Source organism: Lagopus muta, chromosome 21 (assembly GCF_023343835.1).
Source record: "Lagopus muta isolate bLagMut1 chromosome 21, bLagMut1 primary, whole genome shotgun sequence".
In the NCBI taxonomy this organism is placed as follows: Eukaryota; Metazoa; Chordata; class Aves; order Galliformes; family Phasianidae; genus Lagopus; species Lagopus muta.
Genome location: NC_064453.1, coordinates 1,890,456 through 1,905,248, shown reverse-complemented (window position 1 = coordinate 1,905,248; position 14,793 = coordinate 1,890,456). Strand labels below are relative to the sequence as shown.

The window sequence follows — 14,793 nt, the reverse complement described above, 5'->3', positions numbered from 1 at the left end:
CAAATAACTACTGTAACTGCCACAACAACAACGTGTTAATTCACTTATATGTTGGTACTGAGCCTGAGGAATAGATAAGTAGAGCATCATTGGAATGAAGTTATGCTACACCATGAAGGAAGAAAAGTATTTCAGTGGTCCTTAAAGCAACAAGAAGTATTTTATAGGTATTTTATGCATACAGCAGATAAAAGACGACACAGGGATTAAAATACGGCATGATTTCCTTAATCTTTTTTTTTTTTTTTTTTTTTTTAAACAAAAATAGATTGAGCAATACATTGTTCCCTAGCCCTGCAATCAACATAATCCATCTTTAGTCAATGTGCAAGCAGTTCCATTAGTTCTCATTGCAATAATTTATACCTCCTAGTGCTCATGGATTTCTCCCAGCAATTGCTGTGTTTTGATATGCACTGCTGATACAAAACCAGTTCAGATAAAGAGCAGGAAGACCAAAAACAATGTTGATGGACTGAAAAGTAGAGTGACACAGGAGACCTCAGAGCCATCAGACAGCGGAGGGGTATCTGAGACCAGACAATGCAACAATGCTTAATGTGACATGGAATGTAAACTTCAAGTACAACCCAGTGACAGTACCACAAGAGAAAGCACAAAGGTACAACAGGAAATACTTGCTTTCACGCTTGGACATTCCTTGTTCTACAGTACAGCCTTAACCCTCATAAAACCTCTGGCATTGCTCTTTGTGTACCAGCTGTATTCCTCCTGACACATATCTGGTGATCAAAGTAAAGAGAAAATACTCAAAAAAACCCAAAACATTTATGTGGAGCCAGCCATCCAATACTACTGTTGTGCGGAACTATGTGAGTTTTTGGGTGGGGGGGAGATGGGGAAGGCATTTTTGAGTTTGTTTTTACAACAGAAAACACATTAACTGTAACAGGCAATGTATCAATCACTGGGGTCCTTTAAAAACAGAAAAGGAGAGGCCTGTCTGAGGACAGGCCCTATACAGAATATTAAGGACTGCTTTGCAAACAACAAAGCTGTAGTTGTTTCCAGCTCCAGCTTCCCTCTCAGCTTGCTTCTAAGTTCCGTCATCTTCCGTAAGAGCTGAGCTGCTCATTAACTAGGAGCTGATCTATCACAGTTTTACAGCACAGTGCCTGGCAGTAAACCATTTGCCATCCTGGTTTGCTTCACATGCAAGATTATGAACTGGCAAGGCAGCAGAACAGCGGATGTCTATGCTACCTTTTGCGACAGAGGGCAGCAATACCTGCCTTCCTCAGAGCGATCCCTTCCGACTTTAACTCACAACTGCAAGGATATAAAAGAAAAGAAACAAAAGATACTACTGGATAATTTAGACTGAGAAATCAGAACAAACTGAAGCAAGTTTGGAATTCCCCCAGGTAAGCATCCAGGTAAACACATCGACACTGCTAGCTTCGTGACGCAGCTTAATGCTGTGTGTTCAGTTCCCAGAGCAGCAAAGAAGTAACACTGCACAGCCTAATTTATCATGAATTCTGCCATCTGAGTTAAGGGAAGAAGTCAGACTAAAAGCAAGTATGAGGATTACTGGGCTTCTTCTCACGACTAAAGGACTTTAATTAGATTTCCAAAACGTTTTGAAGAACTCTACCACACTTAAAATACATCTTTTCTTTACTCCAGGCAATCACAGTAGAAGTCGATGACTATTATAGTTTGAAGATTTTTCTTTGAGTAACACAGACTGTGGTCTCAATGTATACAATTAAAAATCAATTCATTTGCTGTACAACTGAAAATTATGCATTTCTTCATCGTTCATCCACAAAAATCTGACCATCCATTATAGGTTTGGATAAACAAGAAATGCAATTCTAAATCCAAGTTTTCAGGCACAGCAGACCAGTGCGCCACTAACCAGATAGCATCTCAGTCAACCTGCAGCCAAAGTGCAGGACTACACAACCTGGGGCACAATCAAATTACCTCAAGCACCAAGCGAATCGTTCCTGATCTCCATACAGACAACTCCCTCACGACACAGACAGTAACATATCTGCCTGCATCTTCAGTGTTCTACCAATTCACAAAGAGCACGCAACAGGAATGCCAAACATATGTTCCAACAAAGAGAGTTCTTTAATTAGTACACTATAATCTTATTTGGAGTACCAAAGGTTGCAGCAGACTATCACGTCTACTTTGTTTTTCTAGACAAACAGAGAAAACCACCTAACTGGAAAAGACAGTTCTAGGAACTGGAGAAATCCAGCAGGATCACAACCAGATTTCTCCTCAGCACACACATACAGGCCTGCTTCATTGAGTAGTATGGTTTTATTTACTGAAAACAAAACGTGTGCTAAGTCTTGCATTACGCAGCTGTAAGTCATGACATTTTACATGCTACATATACATAACTTATATTTTGAGATTCAAGTATTGCTGTGTTCAATATCCAGCACATACCTCAAATCATTTGGTGTTAACTCAGATGCATCAGCTCAACAATTAAACTTAAAAGGAGCAGAATTAATTCTATACATGGCAGGAACGCTCACTGCACTGATTTTCACTATGAAGACTCCACTAGAAATTAATATTATTATACACAGATTAGAAATAAAGTTTGAAGACTTCATGTTAATGCTATTCACGAAGTGAACATTTCTACTTACCTTTAATAGCAAAATTCACAAAGGCAACCAAGAACCAAAAAAAAAAAAAACCCAAACAAAAAAAACCAAACCAACAGAAAAAGCACATTCAAATCATCTTCTGTCTATTTTCAACCATGGGGCTTTGACTTGCATCCCAGCCCTCACTTGCTTCTCTACAACACATAAATACCTAAAATAGCCCCAGCAGCTCCACTGAACATAAAGCATTCTGATTTTAAAACAGAACGTACTGGGGCAGCTCAATTCCTCCGCTTTCAGAAGCTGCATTCCCTGCCAGTTACAGAAGGACACCGATATTCAGGCAGCAGGTTGCAAGGCGTGACATCTGGATAGACACAAGCGTACTACATAATCTCCCAAAACATTTATAGGCTTAACAGCCTGCTCAGCAAAGGAAGCCCAGTAACCGTACCCTGCGTTACCACAGACGTTCCGGTAAGAACGAGAAAGTCATGACAGTACCTTGCACACCGCTAACACCAGGTGCTTCTATTCCAGTTTCTACTCACGTAAAGAATTACAAGTTCTTCTTTCAGAAGAGTGTTGGAAACTGGTTTCAGAATTTCACAAAAATCAAACAGCTTTCAGCTTACGCTTTGCCCAAGGATGAACAAAGCCCTCGCTGATACACGAGCTGGTAAAATATTGCATCCAAAATCAGTCTGAAAGACTGCATGCAGGAGTCTCCCAACCTCGGATTTTTTGTTTTTACCCCTTTTTTTCTAGAAGGAAAATTTAAAAAAAGCTGCAAATAGTGTCAGAATCCCATACATAGCTTTTAATATTGTAATGCATCATATCAACCTACAAAAAATGACCTGATACCTCCAGTTATGGATAATTAATATTTTCTCTTTTTTGGGGAGAGCTGGCAGGCATTGCTGCAATCCCCAAGACGACAGCAAAATGATATTCTCACATGAGAAAACACAATTAACATTGGCAAGAAGTTTTAAATGAACCTTCCTGTTTCTCTGGCCAGTACAGGAACATGCAGGAAAAAGCCAAAGTTTTTAGCTATCTAAAATTCAATTATTCTTTAAAACATATAAAGGGTATTTTTCTATTACATGGAGAACCTTTGGAAACTGCAATGATTTGACAGCCTGAAATCCTAACTAATCAAATATAAACACAATTTTAATGAAGCAGTTTCAAGGAAACAACTTATAGCAATGAATAGTATTTCTCATTAAAACAGCAGTTAGATTTTTAATCATTCTTTCCCTTCACTTTAGAACTAAAAATTATAAATACTAATGAAAGCAATTTGAAGACGTAGTCATTCTTTACCATCATCACAGCCACAGAGCTACCTCATACCTCACATCCTTGAAGCTTCCCCAGATCACCTTCTTTAGGTCTTCAGACTCACTTCCATCAATACCTTAGGATTCCAAAACTGCCAAGACACAGATCACGTTTTGTCCTTCAATCCCACCAAATCAACAGACACTACAGTTCTTTTCTTTCTAAATCTGAGACAACAGGCAAAAACATCATTTTCAACAATCCCCAAGCTAAAAACACTCAGAAAGAAAAGAAGTTCAAAGCAAATTTACCTGAATATTCCAGTCAGTATGAAATCTCTGAGCTCTTGGTATCAACCAATACAGATTCAGACTGCCCACAAGCAAAACAAGGTTCAAACTTATGAGCACGTTCCCAATGCCAGCTGACCCACAGCAGCATTTATACGCACACTGTAAGACTACACTGACTTGGAGATACAGGGATTACTTCTGACCACCAACACGAAGGGCTGTACTTATTTGCATAACCTTGCATTTCTCTTAGGGTTGCAGCCATGGATAATTACCACCCCTGGGCTTACAAGGCTAACCTACCTGTTAATCCAAAGACAGGTCTTCTGGAAGGAAGGCTATTTTAAACTGGCTACAGTTACTTGCATCCACTTTCACAGGACTTAAATCTTGCTACATAACTGAAGAATTTGCTCAACAACTGCTTTCTCAAGCACTTTTCTCCTGTGTCCTCTTCTTTCCCACTCACCTTCCAGTGAATTGTAATTTCAATAACCAGTCAGTGTGTAACATTTTGTGGCAGGGTCCTTATTTAATAACTAAATAACCTACGTTTAGGACAGCAATAAAAATCCAAGACAGAATTTAGAGTTACTTCCAAGACACACTACAGCTTACACTTCCATAGCATCCCTGTAGATGTATTTTTGCTTACACTTAATCTTCTGGGCAGTTGCATACAGTATCCCAGTGATGCTGTGCAAAAGACACAGGTAGTGCACCAGGTCTTGGCTGCATCCAGATGGCAGATGAACATTCTGAAGTCATTACTCTCCCACTGGGCTCAAAGAAGAACCAGCCCTGGGTGCCTAAGACCACACTGGGGAAAGCAAGCCTCTTCCTTTCCACCCAGTATGCTCAAGGTTTCAAATGCAGTCTTCCATGCAATCAGAAACATTGCATTATATTTCAAGAATCTGACATCACAGCACATGCTGTGCCACTTCAGTAAACCTAATAGTTAAATACATTCAATACAAATAAATAGATGCACAAGTTATTCATTGTAAAGAACAAAACTTAACAGGCCAACTGTTAAGAAAACATCAATAAAATATCTGATCTTAAAGTCCCCTTCCAAAGTATTTTTTTTTAGAATGTGTGACTTCCTTAGAAGGCTTCAGCATCAAGAGATGGTTGAAGTCTTCTGGTGCTTCACTAAGAATGGGATATTCTGCTAGAAAACCTATTCTGGAACATTGGCATTTTTGTCCTAAGAAGCGTTACTCAGAAACTCACGTTGATTTGGGCATTTCAAGTAAAGGTGCTGCTAGCAGTCAGCCCAGTGCTTTTAAAAGCCTCTTAACATTCTGCTGAACTACCAGTTGGCTCAGTTGCCTATGGATTCTGTGTATGTTTCTGTTCGGTGAGAAACAAATCCAGGCACACAAATCCCTAGCACACAGACACCCTGGGAAGAAATAATACATTGAGATCCTGTGCTAAATAGAAGAATAGGGGCTTGGGGGTATTTTTGTTTTTTACGGTGACCTTGACTAATACAAACTACAACATCAGCAGTGGGAAGAAAAAGACATTTTGAATGTACGATGCACTCTTTCCATTCTGAGGTGGCACTTTGAGCAATCAAGAGACTCCCTTTAAAAATTCCATCTTATTTTCAAGCATATTTAACATTTAAAATCTCACTCGAGGTTATAGATATTTTTTCCCCAACATGAGCAGTAAAACACTGTAAAAAAAAAAAAAAAAAAACACAATCCTACATACTGCCACAAACACAGGCATTAGAGACTCCAAAGAAGATTTGCCAAAGCATAATTCAACCACTTGAAAGCAGGATTTCTCTTTTCAACTTAGTGGTAACAAACCAGCGCTAAATGGACTTCTTGAAACAATACGGTCTGCCATATGGCTAAAAGTGGATATTAAAATTGAGAATATCAATTACCAATCCACTAATGCTGAGAGCCAAAATCCACGGACAGTAAGAATTTAATCCAATTCAGTGACTACAGCACGAGCCAAGCCTGACATACAGGAGACAAATCTACTGCTGTTCTCCCAGGCAGCGAGGAGCTCCACTTTCCTACTGCAGCAACTACAGAACTAAATAAATGCAATGCTTTCTCAGTATTCCTAACTAAAGCAGTAGGCATAAGAATCTGCAAAAGCAGCATCAGTTCCATATGAACTGCATCTCATTTCACACTGTGATTGAGAAACCACAACTCCTAAGAAGAAACAGTTAACACTGAGTTGTTTCCCACATGACCAAACCGAAGCCTCCAAGCACCACGACTTCCTGGTATGACGTACTGCAGTGACATCAGCCTGCTTCATTTCAAGAAAAAGCATCCTAAAAACACAAGAAATATATAGCTACTATAATTAAACGATCTCAGAAGTAACTGCATTAATTGAAACATTTTCTTATTCTCAAGATATTAGTTTTAATTGTTCCAGTTTCAAGTTTTAATAGCTGTAGAATGCTTATTGTTGGATGATATTAAGAATACAGCTACACAAAGTTCTACATTACTTCTTCATTAACCTGAAACTAAATTGCATTTGTTACTTACACATAAAGATAAATTTTCATTAAGTCTAAATACAACATTTTCAGATTTCCATCTCCTAGGATTTACTGTGGAATCCTGGATTTGCACACTGTCAGAAATGCCATGGCAGGATGCCTGCTATGCACTGACCTAGCAGCTGTGCGAGGACCAGACTTGCATACATGTAATTTATCCTAAGATGAGATCTCACTTCCTTCTACCCTTTCCAATCCCATGCTGAAAGGCCAAAGTACTACTACCAAAAAAACCCACACAGTTAATTTCAAGTACATCAGCACCTTAGAAGTACCAAGCAATGGAACTACCAGTCTACTGGAGAAGCATTCTGATTAATATTTCATTCCTGACACACCACAGGAGCAATATGCATTTGGATGATTTCACCTTTCATTATTCCCCCCTAACAAACACCACCACAAAGAACCAACCACACAACCCCCAGCTGCAAAGTGGGCCTTCTTTCTGTATGGAGGACAGCAGGGCTACGGCTGTTACAGTAAAGTAATAAACCACTGGTTTATACATCAAGTCAAAGATAAACACTACTAGGAAGCTTGATGTTACCAAGGGTTTGGAGGTCATCTGAATCCAGGAGACAAAACAGACATTTCTTCTTTTTTCCTACTGGGTTCTGCATTATTTTAAGCCTGAGCCCAGTATATACATTCTTTGGGCAGCCTGGTCTGGTGGTTGGCAACCCTGCACATAGCAGGGGGGCTGAAACTCGATGATCATTCTGGTCCTTTTCAACCCAGGCCATTCTAGGATTCTATACCAAATACTAACCTATTTTATTTAGGTTGCCAAAGTTAAGAAGCTTGGAAGCATGCTGAAATCTCACCAAAATTATCAACTGAAAGTCCTTAAAAAATTTCAAAACTATAATTTCATAAATCTCTATAATATCTTATAATACAGTATCTCAGAGACACAGAATTGTTTTAATATCTCTAAAGCCTTTCTTGCTCTTAAGAATAAAAATAAGAACATACATAAGAAGTATGGCAACAAATTTGGGCCAAAAACAGCCTAAAAAGCCTCCGCCCACCACGAGCTCTGAGTGAGGTGGGAGATTTCTACGTTGCATGAAGGGAACCGCCTGCAGGAGACCTGGTTGTTACCTGGCCAGCAGCACTCAGCAGCAGCACACTGCCCTGGCAGGAAAGCCTTTGCATACCTGTCTTCTAGGTTTAAAATACCATTTTTCAGCAACAGGCTTAGGAAAAATAAAGAACATTTTGATGGTATTAAGCAGGCACTGCAAGGTTAAAAAAAAAAAAACAACCAAATAAAAAAACACAACAGAACAACAAAAACCTCAAAATTGTGTCACCTCTTTGTCCACGAACAGCCGATGCGAACATTTCACTAAAACTATTTACTCCTCCCACCCAGTTCCTATCTGGAAAGGCTCACAAAAATGAAAAAAATAAAACAAAAACTCACCGATTTCTTGCAATAATCTCCCAAATGCTCCTCCTACCCTCATCCCTCAAAAAAAAGAAGCAAACAAACCGAACGAGAAAGTAAATCTAAATACAATTACGAAATAAGATCGAGTTTGGCCAAGCTGTGGTGAGGAGGAGTTGAAAAATGAGAGCTGCCTTGCTGCAAACGCCATCTTGTTGCAGCTACTGGGCCCAGGCACAGAAAGATCCATTCATTCACGGCGAAAAGAAAATCAAACACACACCCTGGTTAATCGGCAGCCACCAAAACAACCACACTATTATCGTCCCTTCTCTTTCTCCTCTCCTAAGGCACACAGGGGGGAAAGTCCTTTAAGATGTCACGTTTCAAACAAATTGAGAGCTGAAGAGCGTCTGCGTTTTCTGCATGCCTTTCACACACATCGGCAGCGTTTTGTCTCGATGCACACATCCTTGTGGCTGGCAGATCAGCTTAAAATACAGGATAAGTCTCACGATTAGGGGCAGTAAAACCTTTGATTTTCTGCTCTTCCATCGCCTCTCCCAGCTGAGCCACCAATTCCCCAGAGCTGTCCCCAGGACCCCTCGCATTCAATCCTTTCCTCCTATTTTCTGCTGTGGGGACAATGCATAATAACGTGGCATAAGGATGCCTTATTTTAAACCAGTCCCACCTCTGACTGGAGAATAATACAAAACATCACATTTGTTAATATTCCAGATCTCCTTTGGGAATAATAAATTGACATCTTTTATACCATTCTGATTTCCTTCTGGATAAGATTATTTCTTTAATTAAAACGGCTTTTTTTTTTTTTTTTAAATGTACTTCACACCATCAGGAGAATTTCACACAAAGCTGTAGAAATAACAATCCTCTCATTTAAAAACCCTATTAGACGGGTTAAAAAGACGACGAAACAAATAAAGAATCAAAACCACCTCAATAACAATAAACCGGGAGCAGAAACGGCACTCTTAACATCTTCAAGGAGAAAAAGCTCCTTTTTCCTCTCGCAGGAAACACCCTCCATGATCTTCCTGACGGCTGCTACAGGCACAGCGATATGCAGAGCGGGGGGACGACGACGTGCCAACAAAACGCATCCTCGTTCCCATTTTAACGGGAACAAAACGTTTTCTGCCCGTCCCCCCCCGTCCCCCCCCCCCAAAAGGACCCCACACGCAGGGCTGGAGCCGTCTCACCCCTCGTGTGCCTCACCCTCCTCTCTCCGTCAGCTTTCCACCATTACAGCAGCCACACCACAGCTCCTTTTTCTTCACTCTCTCTCCCAGCGTTCCTCCCTCCGGTTCGATTCCTCTGGAAACTCACCGTTCCCCACCTCCAGCCCCTCTAACACAAGGCGCTACGGCCCTAACGACCATTAAAAATGGAACCCCGCAAAAATCCCAAGCTCCCCTCCCTTGGTGCCACCCCCACCTTCTTTTTCTTTTTTTTTTTTTTTTCTTTTTTTTTTTTTTCTTTATTTTTTCCACCTCCTCCTCTCCCGGCTCCAAACACGCTTCTTTTTCAGGGGAGGCTCGAAGGGCGGTGGGGGGGGGTCGTTCCACCCCGCCATGCTGAGGGCGCCACGCCGCCCTTCCCGCCCAGAGCTGAGGAGACGGCAGAAGGGGCGAGGAGGAGAGGGGAGAGAGAGGCGGAAAACGGGAGGAAGGAGGGAAAAGAGAAGTGCGGCAGCAACGGGGAAGAACGGGGGGAGGGGAGCGGGGTGGAAGGGCGCAGCCACGCAGAGGAAGAAGGAACCAGGGATGGAGCGGAGCGCTGAGGGAAGATGGCCTCAGGGTGGGGCCGCGCTGAGGACGGGGGGCTCGGCGAGCCCCGCGGGGGAGAGAGGAACGCCAAAAGGCTGCTGTGCGGCCGTGCCGCCCCGCCCGCCGCCCTTTCTGCCCCCTCACACGGTTACCTGCCCTTCCGGCCGCTGCTCATCAACAGGGCCGCTCCGGCCGTCGCCCGCGGCTCCTGCCCGCGTCCCCGCCGGCCTGAGGTGGGGAAGGGGCGGCGGCGGCGGAGGGGAGGGGGAAGCCGCCCGCGCTGCGCTCCTGAGGCAGCGGCTCGGGCCGGGGCGTAGACTCGGAAGGAGCGACGGAGCGGGGCGGGGGTGCTAGCAGGTCTCGGCTCCTCCTCGTACACTCGGGCCCCGTTCAGCTCCCCGCAGCCATCGGGAAGCGAGAGCCTGGGCGCGGTTAACCTCCCCCCCCCCTCCGCCCCGCCCGTGACTGCCCGGCCGGGAAACCCCGGCTCGGCTCGGCTCCCCGCTCCGCCCCGCTGCCGGCCCCCGGCCCCGCCCCGCCCCGCTCCGCTCCGCTCCCCCACGGGCGGTGGCGATTAGGGTTGCTGCGCCTCGGGCCTCGCCGCCTCGACGGCGGCCGCCGCTGCTCGGGCGGGAAAGGCGCGCCTGCGCTCCTCAGGCGCGCGATGCGATGCGGCGCTCATTCGGGCAGCGCTCGGTCAGTCGGGCGGCGGCCGCGCGGAAGGCTCTACTGACAGGAAGGGGCGATTCGAACGACTGCCGGCCTCCTCCCGCCTGCCTCGCTCTGGTTCCTCCCCGCAGCGCGAACAAAGGGCGCGGGCGGGTTTCGTTTTCTGCCCCTCCGCGCCATGCTGCCGCGCCCAGGCCGCCCCTCACGGCTCCGCGTTTAGGAGCCGGCCTGAGGCAAACGGGGTGTGTAAACGGCGGGAAAACGGAGCGAAAACAGGGCTGTTTTTTTTTTGTTTGTTTGTTTGTTTTTAAGCGAAGAGAGCAGTGTTTGAAGGAACGGCAGATACCGTTTTACTGCGGTTAAAAAGACACTGAGTGTAAGAATTGGCGGCTGTTAAGCATAATGGCAGGGGAAGGGGCTCGGAAAGGTGCCTGGGTAGCAGTGAACCCCCGTTGTGTCACAGTATTTCCCTCAGAGATTTCAGAATGTGGTACAGCACATTCAGCTTACAACTTCCTGGTTTTTATTATCTATTATTTATGAATTCATATCAGAAAGGTTTTTTTGCGTGGCTAAAATCCTCAGGGTTTGTTTCTTCCCCCATTTTCATATTCCTCCCACGAACGCCCATCTCTCTGTAAGGCATTGCAGAAAAGAGCAAGTAAAAAAAAACCAAAACCACCACAAAAACAAAACCAAAAAAATCCAATTTCTGTGTTACAGAGCAGACTTCCCCCAGCCTAGGCAGGAGAGATGTTCACAAGATGGAATCACAACAGCACTCACACATTTAAACTTCATTACTTATTGATGGAAAGTGAGTACACATTGCATTTTTTTTTTTTTTTTTTTTTTTTTTTCCTATCAAGCACACCTATATCTCTTTTTTCCTCCATATTTGTTTATACTTCGTGAAGTTGAGCAGTGAGGAGATAGCCTTGCTGCCTGAGCAAATTTGAACTTCTACTTGCCATCACATTTTTGGGGAAGGCGGGTGTGATTACCTGTAATTAGTGAGAGGTTTGTCAATTAAACTGTAAGGAAGTGAGTGAGCTGTTATTCGGGGTGTCTGTTACGAATAACTGTCCGATCCCGGTGTGATTAAGCCTTTGTTTTATAATAATCAAATGCTTAAGTATGCCATGTGCTGAGCAAAGGCTCTAGTTCTTTGCCCTGAGATCTACAAAAGAAGAAAAATACTGAAATTAGAATAAAGGGCTCTCCAACTATAGCCCCAAATTGATGCTGTTCTATCACCACAGGAATATAACTTCTAATATATCCCCACAAATAATGGTGCGCATGGTGGCCAAGAATTATCCCCTCACAACCTGCATACCAGAGGTTCCATAGGTTTTATGTCTATAAATGTTCCTGAGACTGGATGGAGATTGGTTGAGCATTCTGCAAAATATGGATTGAATTTAACTGCTTATGGAACAAGAAGTTACAGATGCTTTCAAAGTATTCTAGAGATTTCAAAAACAGTTATACACAACCCTGCTATATTTAAGTTAAAAAAAAAAAAAAAAGAAAAAAAAGAAAGAAAGAAAGAAAAGAAGCATAATACATACAGGATTCTTTAAAAGGCTTTGTTTTACCAAGAAAGATTTGTACATCCTAGGAGAATTTGTGGAAATTTCAGGTAAAGCTGCGTGATCCAGAAGAAATCTGTGTAATGAGCAATAATGGAGTTCTGAAGTTCATAACTAAGAGTATATCACATTTTCTGCCTTTGAGTGGTGACGTGGAAACATTATTAACCATAACATAATAAAATAATGTATCTTTCCCCATTGCACATACGTTATCATACAAACGCTACTATTCTCCTTTATAATTCTCCTATATGCTTCTAGTAACAGCACAATTTGAATGCCTAAGTGTTTTTCCTTTTTAAATTAAAATACATATTCAGATCATATCCTATCCTAGAAATCTAGTGATTTTTGCACTACACTTTTTATGCATTCTCTGTCATGTCAGAGCTGAACAGAGTCTCTTGTCCCCAGGTTTGTACTATGCCAACTCTTTAAATCTGTGCAGTTTGGGTAAGGAATTGTGAAAGGCCAAATGGGATTATACCTGCTGAGTGACAACTCGTTCTGTCACCACACCTATCCTTTTGTAAAAACACAGCTGTTGCAGTGGTGCCTGCTTCAGACCCAGAGATTTAATTATGTCTCATCTTCATGAAAACTTTGATTGACAACGCAGTTCTGCTACTGGTATGAGGAGAGCTTATGATGATTGGAAATGGTTGCTTACAGGGTGGAGGGTTGTTTGACACAGGGTGAATTTTTTATTTGGTTCTGTGGTTGGTTTCTTTTCCTGTAAATCCGACCAGACTGATCAGTTCTTCATTTTAAAGTTCCAGAAGAGAAACATTGCACAGCACAGTGTTTCATTCTGTTGTCTTCACACAGCCTTGTCCTGGATACCACTGTGCGTGCATTATATACGATTCAAAGTGAAAAAAAGTTTCAAATACTTATCAGTATTATTGAATGTGTGGATTTCTCTTTGGTATCACTTTAGCTACAAGCAGTATTTTTTACCTTTAAAATAAAAAAAAAAGCTAAAATGGGCTGGTAATACATTGATGACCAAATACATGTAATCAGCCAAAGAAATCTGCTTTTTAGTGAATACAGCAAATTAAAATATCCCAAATAGATGGGAACTGTAACTCACAAGTTCACAAAATAGCTCACTTCTCATAGGAGCTTCCTTACATGCTAGAACTAGGCCTACTGAAGCAAAAATAGTGGTTTTCCTTAAGAAGCTTGATTTAGATCTAAAGAAAACCTCCTGTAAGCAGGTTGCTCCATAGTTCGCAGTTGCAAACTGTCTTCCAGCTTTTTCTCAATCATTTTTATATTAACCCCTTTACTGAGAGCATGCCAAATTAGGTAAGTCTTTAGGAAGATTCACTACTTTGTATGTTTTTTTCAGTTGTTTCCAACTGAATGACAAAACTACTCGCCTGTCATAGTTGGTGTGTCACCAGGACACCTGTTTTTGCAGGCTGTTCTGTCATTCTAAACCTGTGTGTTTCAGCACACCACAGCACGCTGGTGAAGCCGTGAAAAATCATTGTTTCAAGCCATTTGTAGATCAGAAAAGAAGTAGTTAAAGTGTTCATCCCAGCACGTATTACTGTGAAACTTTCAAATGGAGAGCAATCGTGCCACGCAGTTTCATATTTCTACCAACTCACAGATTATCTGCTTACAGGATGTCTGCTTAAGGAGCTCCAGTATCTGCATACACATCAAACCTGCTTTCTGGCTTTCAGCCTCCAGGCTCTGCTTTCACTCTTACACGTATGCGACTGCTATCAACTGATAGAAACGAGGGTTACTGAGAGGCTTTAAAACATCAGTGAAATGCAGAGTTAGGAATCTTGACTGTCAAAAACCACCATGTTTCTTCCCTGATCTAAGATAGTCTTGAAACACATAAGAAGGATGGAGAATTTCCAAGGAATGGGAGTCCTGGGATGTTTCTTACACGCTGTTCTTTTCACATCACAGTCATCAGATCTGTAAAACTCTGTCTTCTGCCTGCAGGATGCTGCACCATGAAACAGGGGCCCAGGCAGCCGTGCGTCCTGCTCAGACATTCTGCTGCAGAGGTAATAACCTTGATTATGTACTTGACAGATTGTGTTAATGAAGTGCTTCAGGAGTCTCAGCTACACTGTCAAACATATGGCTCTGCCTTTAACACTAAAGAATTAGAAATAAAGAGCTGGAAGGGATAGCAGAGTTTTGAGTTCAGTAGATCACACGACAAGTAACCATACTGTGTGATGTCCCTTGGAAGATGTGGAAACTCCATCTTAAAGTTAGTTAGTTTCCCTTTGCTAATCAAGTCCTCTTGTAAAGTGATTTGCCTTGCAAATTCTTACTGCATTGTTTAAAAACAGTAAAGCTGTGATTTAATAATGCCACGATGCAGTATGCTTGGAAGAATTCATACTGGGCATTGATCAGTGTGACAGTTGAAAACAGTTGCTTTCCCTACACTTCAGCAATAAGAAATCTTGTCCAAAAGCAGAAAGGACAGATATCACGTAGTCCTGAGAGATGTTCTTGTTAAACAAGAAGAGCAAGGACATAACTTGGTCCCCAAAGCATTACTGAAGTACAAGTTTTATTTGCAAGTGAAATCGCATTGCGTA

The 14,793-nt window shown here is 42.5% G+C and overlaps 1 protein-coding gene across 2 annotated transcripts in view; it reads right to left on the bottom strand.

The window, feature by feature from the left end:
* The window catches only part of GNB1 (G protein subunit beta 1), a 32,811-nt gene extending 22,399 nt beyond the window's left edge, over positions 1-10,412 (bottom strand). The window contains exon 1 of one of the 2 annotated variants that reach the window (XM_048967542.1): positions 10,091-10,412. The gene's annotated coding sequence lies outside the window, so the exon portion shown is untranslated. The remainder of the gene's footprint in view (positions 1-10,090) is intronic. The other variant, XM_048967541.1, reaches the window with a different exon arrangement.
* Between the last annotated feature and the right edge of the window lie 4,381 nt (positions 10,413-14,793).